This window comes from Carassius carassius, chromosome 4 (assembly GCF_963082965.1).
Source record: "Carassius carassius chromosome 4, fCarCar2.1, whole genome shotgun sequence".
Classification (NCBI taxonomy): domain Eukaryota; kingdom Metazoa; phylum Chordata; class Actinopteri; order Cypriniformes; family Cyprinidae; genus Carassius; species Carassius carassius.
The window spans coordinates 40,830,338-40,836,003 of record NC_081758.1 but is presented as its reverse complement, the minus strand read 5'-3'; the positions used below and the strand labels follow the sequence as shown (position 1 = coordinate 40,836,003).

The following is a 5,666-nucleotide window of genomic DNA, read 5'->3' as shown; positions in this document are numbered from 1 at the left end:
CTGTGTGCTTTCACAGTTTGTGTCAGCATGAATGCAATGAAGCACTGATACTGTATGTTTGACTGAGAGTGTGTGTGTGTGTGTGTGTGTGTGTGTGTGTGTGTGTGTGTGTGTGTGTGTGTGTGTGTGTGTGTGTGTGTGTGTGTGTGGAGGCTTTAAACTGACTTCGCTGCACTGTCTTCCCATCCGTGCGATCTCCTTCATCATCACTTTGGTGGAGCACAGCTGCTCAGATCCAGCCGGATCAGCTCTTCTGCACACGTGAACAATCAAAACATAAACCACAGCACCTATAATAAGAAACTATATGATCTGACCAGTCCGTACAAGGAAGCTGTCCTTTACACACGAGCGAAAGTTACTCACCAGAAACTTCCCGTTCGATCCGAGCACGAGTGCATGAGACGTTCAAAACTGTCTTTTTCAGAAGCGCTGGAAACTCGAAAGAGATCTTGCTGTCGTCTTCAGGAAGCTTCGGTGATGCTCAGGTTTCTCAATCCCATCCTGCTCATTCAGTAACATCTTCTTTCCTCTTCTCGATGTCTCGGTCGTGATCAGTGCTGCACGGAGCGTCGTGTGCCTCTTTCCGGTGTGTGTGCGGTTCCCATCTGTCCCTCTCTCAACCTCCACTCGAGAACATTAACTCTGGTGCCTGAGCTCAAAGCCAGTGCGCGCGCGTGTGTGTGGGGGGGGGAGGGAAGCAGCCAATGGGAAAGGGCAGGAGAGATGGTAGTAAAGCACACACGCAGACCTAACGACAGTGAATAAACAGAAGGGTTAGACACTTCTGTATTCATCCCTCTCTCTCTCTCCTCGTCTGCATCCACTGTTTCAGCTTAAAAGGAATAGCTCATTATTTACACACCCTCATGTTGCTCCAAACCTGGAGTCGGAATAAATTTATATATATACTATGTATTATATATTATATTATATATATATATATATATATATATATATATATATATATATATATATATATATATATATATATATATATATATATATATATATATATATATATATATATATATAAGCTTTTGTATTTCATTTAATATTTATGTTTTGTTTTAGCTTTTTCAATGAACGAAAAAATTATTTTGCTAGTTTTAGCTCAATTAAAAACAACAACACTGAAAGATAAAAATTCATGAATGTGGATTTTGAATACATTTATTTTAAATTTATTTAGTAAATTTTAAATATTTATATTTAACTTCAATACTGTATATACTGTATTAATGAATAATTTGAATTATCTTTTATTATATGCAGTCATTTTAGTTATACTATAGTTTAAGTTCTAGTAAATTTTTTATGTGCTTTTTCCCATTTTTAATATAATTTTTGTTGTTGTTGTTGTTGTTGTATTGTCTTTATTTTCAGTTTTAAATTAAGTAATTTTAGTATGTAATTTTAACTTTTGAATTAAACCTTAATTTAATTTTTAATTATTTTAGTAAGCAAGGCAAAATTTCAAACTGACTTTTTAACTTTTTCATCTTTTATATTTTGTGTTAGCTTTAGTTAAATGAACGAAAACTTATTTTAATAGTTTTAGTTTATTTAACAACACTGGAGAAACAAAACAAATTTTAAGCCCCTATTGATTAAAAATATTCCCCTTTTCAGCAGCACTCCAACCAAGCATTGAGCCTTTGCATCATGTTTAATGTCAATTACTTTTTCGGTCACAAGGCACAAGAGAACCAATGATGTTTGATATATTTGATGTCCATCCTGTGCATGATTTGTAATGTCATTTGTAATGTCCATCCATTCTGATTTGAAAGCTATGGCAGACTATTTATTCTGTATGTGCTATCATATGACTATAGGAATACAGTGCACAAACGTTCTTAAAAATTTCACCTTTTGTGTTGCAAGGAAAAGTAACAACACGTGAGTTTGTTATGAGATTCACAAACCTAAAAATCAAAATTTTTAGGTGAACTTCTCCTTTAAGACTGGGAATCATCATCATCAGTGTGTGTGTGTGTGTGTGTGTGTGTGTGCGTGCCTGGCGATTTAATTAAACCAGAGGATGCTGGAGCTGCACAGGAGGGACACGGAGAGACATGGTAGATGACTGATGATGATGAGGAAGAGGAGCAGAGAGGAGGGGGGAGGCGCAGCATGGTCAGATATAAAGGGGTCATCAAACAGGAGCATGTGGTCTTGCTGAGATACAAATGGAGAAAAAAAAACACCAAGAATGAGTAGTAGAGCAGGTAAAATAGATGAAGGGTTAATGAAGGACTGTATGAAGGTATGAAGAAGAACTCTGGCATATTTACAAGATGTGTTGAGGTTGTAGTAACATATGGTGAAATTCCAGTCTTGGCCAGATGAGGGCAGATTGCACACAATTTATGAGATTAAAGGGAAGGTTCATCCAAAAATTACAATTCTGACATAATTTACTCACCCTCTTGTCCTTTTGTAGGAGGCAGAACGTTTACACTGCTCTTTTTCATACAGTGGAATTGAATGACGATAGACGGTGTTAAGCCCTAAAAAGGCCACAGAAGTATTCATTAGGATGCATTATTCCAATTCTTTTAAAATGTGATTCACTGAAATCGTTTCCAATATCTGAAAATCTTCTCATCCAACCACATCACAATTTCAAACTTGCAAGATTTGAAACCTGGTGCAATGTTTTTTTTCATATTACATCTGAGATTTGAAAACTATACTGAAAGAACAAATTCAATTTCAGTTTGTTTTTCATAAAAAGCTATTGTATGATTTTTCTTTTTTAGACAGACTACTTTTATGGTGGTATGTCATTTTTGCATTAAAAAGAATGTGTCAGTGTCACATCCTTCAGAAATCATTCAATGCAATCAATGCTGAAAATAGCTTTGATGAATATAAAGTTCAAAAGAACGGCACTGATTTGAAATCTTTTGCAACATTATAAATGTCTTTACTGTTTACTGTTGATCAATTGAATGCATCCTTGCTGAACAAAATTAATTAAAAGAAAAAAATTTTATCCAAAAAATGACACTAAACCACATTTCCCATATTAAAGCCCCTTTGTGACACATAACATGTCTGGACTAAAGTTTATTTGGGTTTTTACTAAGACTGTCTGTGATTATCTGTTGACTTTGTCTCTGTCAGCCCATCCCATAGTGATCATAAAACACCATGCCTTTATTCTGTCCCGACTCTCGTTCTTCCACAGCTCTGAAGTCAAAGCATCCCCGTCATTGTTTCTCCTGATGAAAGTATTACTCTATCGCTCTCTTATCTGATGTAACTCAGACAACCTCATTTCTGTGTAAAGAACTCTCACCTGCTGCATTGAGCCGATACACACGAGCCTCAGGCGAGAAGACTTGATTTACTTCACATGTGATTACAGCTCTTCAGAGGTCTGAGGAACAGAACAGTGATTTTAAGAGACTTCTTTTTCGGTACATCACTCCTGAGAGGACAAGCAAAAGTTCAAAACCTTCAATATGTTCACATATGATCTGTATCAGCTGAAATAACACACATCTACTGCAGTGAACAAAGTCATTCAACAAAGATCTGCAGAGTAACCCACCCTGAAGAAAGAACAGAAAGTTTTCATATCATTTTGATATTTTTAACCATCTTTCAAAATGTTGCTATCATACTAATTTGTGGAATTTTATTGAAACAGGAAGGAATGTTGGAGACTTGCTGATATTTTGTTAGGTTGCTTTTCCCTCCAAAATGATGTCACTTCCAGAAAGATGATGTCATTAAAGCGATAGTTATGAAAAATATGAAATTCGAATCCCTCTCATGTCATTTCAAACCTGTATGCATTTCTTTCTTCAGCGTAGCACAAAAGATGTTGAAATGACTTTCATTGCATTATAAAAAGACCAAATTAAAATTTGTGTGTGTGAGTGTGTGTGTGTGCGTGTGTTTTCCAAAGAAAGTCAGTTATACAGTAAGTCAACGACACATTCGTGAGCAAAATTTTCTTATCTTTTCTTTTTTTAACTGAAAATGGCTTTTCCTGCTTATACTATAATATATAGCAAATCTTGGGTGCGTGATTCTATATCGTTGCAAAATAAACAGTTTGTCAAAAAAAAAAAATTACACACTCTCTCTCTCTATACTGCATATATACACAGTAGGCTATACAACTTAATTCGCATACACTCGTGTAAAGCAACATACAGACATTAGCAAATCTCAAATGCTTATTTTGATGCAATAAAGTTGGATAAGTGTGTAATACAAATTAAATTATCACCCAACTCTAAATCTGAGAAGTGCAAATATTAGACATGAAGATATTGAGATCATCATATTAAGATCAAAATTATTTCTGATGCATTATATATGTAAATTATATATTGTCCCCATGGAATTATAAGGTTCTATCTGACATTTTTGTCAAAATTGAGTTATTCACGTATTCTTATTCAGTGACAACTTATTTATATTATGTGATAGATTTTTTAATGTTCTGTACATTTTGGGACTTTTTATTTAAATAAACAACAAAGTTGTATCTATACAGTCGAATGGAATGCAAAAACTTTGAAGCTCAAAATCTCAAAACTACTCGGAATGCAGATAGAACCTTATAATTCCAAGGTGACGATATGTGTTATATAAATAAATTAGAAAAATAGTGTTGCTATTTTGTTTTTTCAATTCATGTAAATGTATTCCAAAAGACCCCCAAAATATGGGCTTGTAAATGAATATAATATGGGCACTTTCTGGTACACACACCCTATAGCACCCTGGTTCTGCCATTTATATAATCCAATACAAATGTCAATTAATTTTGAAACTGAAGTTTATGCAAATCTGTTACTTTAAAACTTTTGCTGACGTCACTTGACCAAACGGGAACTCTATACAACACTGACTTAATACTCAAAACTTAAGGGTTTCACACACTATTCCATATATAGTCTCTCATGGCCATGATAACGATGTAGTTTATAGTCAAAGAAGCATCTTTCATTTCTTTTCTTTAATCATCTGAAGTGCTTCAACCTCGGTGAAGAAAAGAATCCTAAATATCACCTTCATCGTGGACAGAGGTCAACCAATCAATCATCGGAGAGCAGCGCGTGTACAAAGCCTCTGTATCACTATGTCTCATCTGGACTCTAAATGTGATGGATGAGAAGAAAGGATGACTAGACACGCACGTGTAATGGCATTTCACTTTCAATTCACTCGATTCAGGTAAGATTTTACCACTAAAGAGCAAACATGATTTCATTTTCAAAGTGTAGCGGCTTAAAAGGGGGCCTAACATGGAAAACTGCATTTTTCAAAGAAAAGACTTTGATGGACTTTGCAGGCATTTGCAAAAATAAATAAATGTCACTGAGTCACGGCCATATGTTCATTAACAGATGACCAACGGCATTTACATATATCAACACAATTCAGTATTCTGCAACTGACTGAAATATAGCCTAGATACCTTAAAGATGCAGCAATAAAAACAAACTTTTGATTAATAGACATAAAATTAAAATGCAACAAGGTGTGTGTGTGTGTGTGTGTGTGTGTGTGTGTGTGTGTGTGTGTGTGTGTGTGTGTGTGTGTGTGTGTGTGTGTGTGTGATGGTTGTGTATGTGCATGCGTGCGTGCGTGCGTGCGTGTGTGTGTGCTTGTGGACTTCACACCCCTTGTGATGGTTA

The 5,666-nt window shown here is 35.3% G+C and overlaps 1 long non-coding RNA gene across 1 annotated transcript; it reads right to left on the bottom strand.

Moving 5' to 3' along the window:
• Nucleotides 1–1,786: 1,786 nt before the first annotated feature.
• LOC132140048 (uncharacterized) lies at nucleotides 1,787–5,131 on the bottom strand. The gene is made up of 3 exons (XR_009433704.1): nucleotides 5,038–5,131; nucleotides 3,308–3,388; nucleotides 1,787–2,181 (listed from the first exon to the last, which is right to left on the bottom strand). It is a non-coding gene; the product is annotated as an uncharacterized LOC132140048 (long non-coding RNA).
• Between the last annotated feature and the right edge of the window lie 535 nt (nucleotides 5,132–5,666).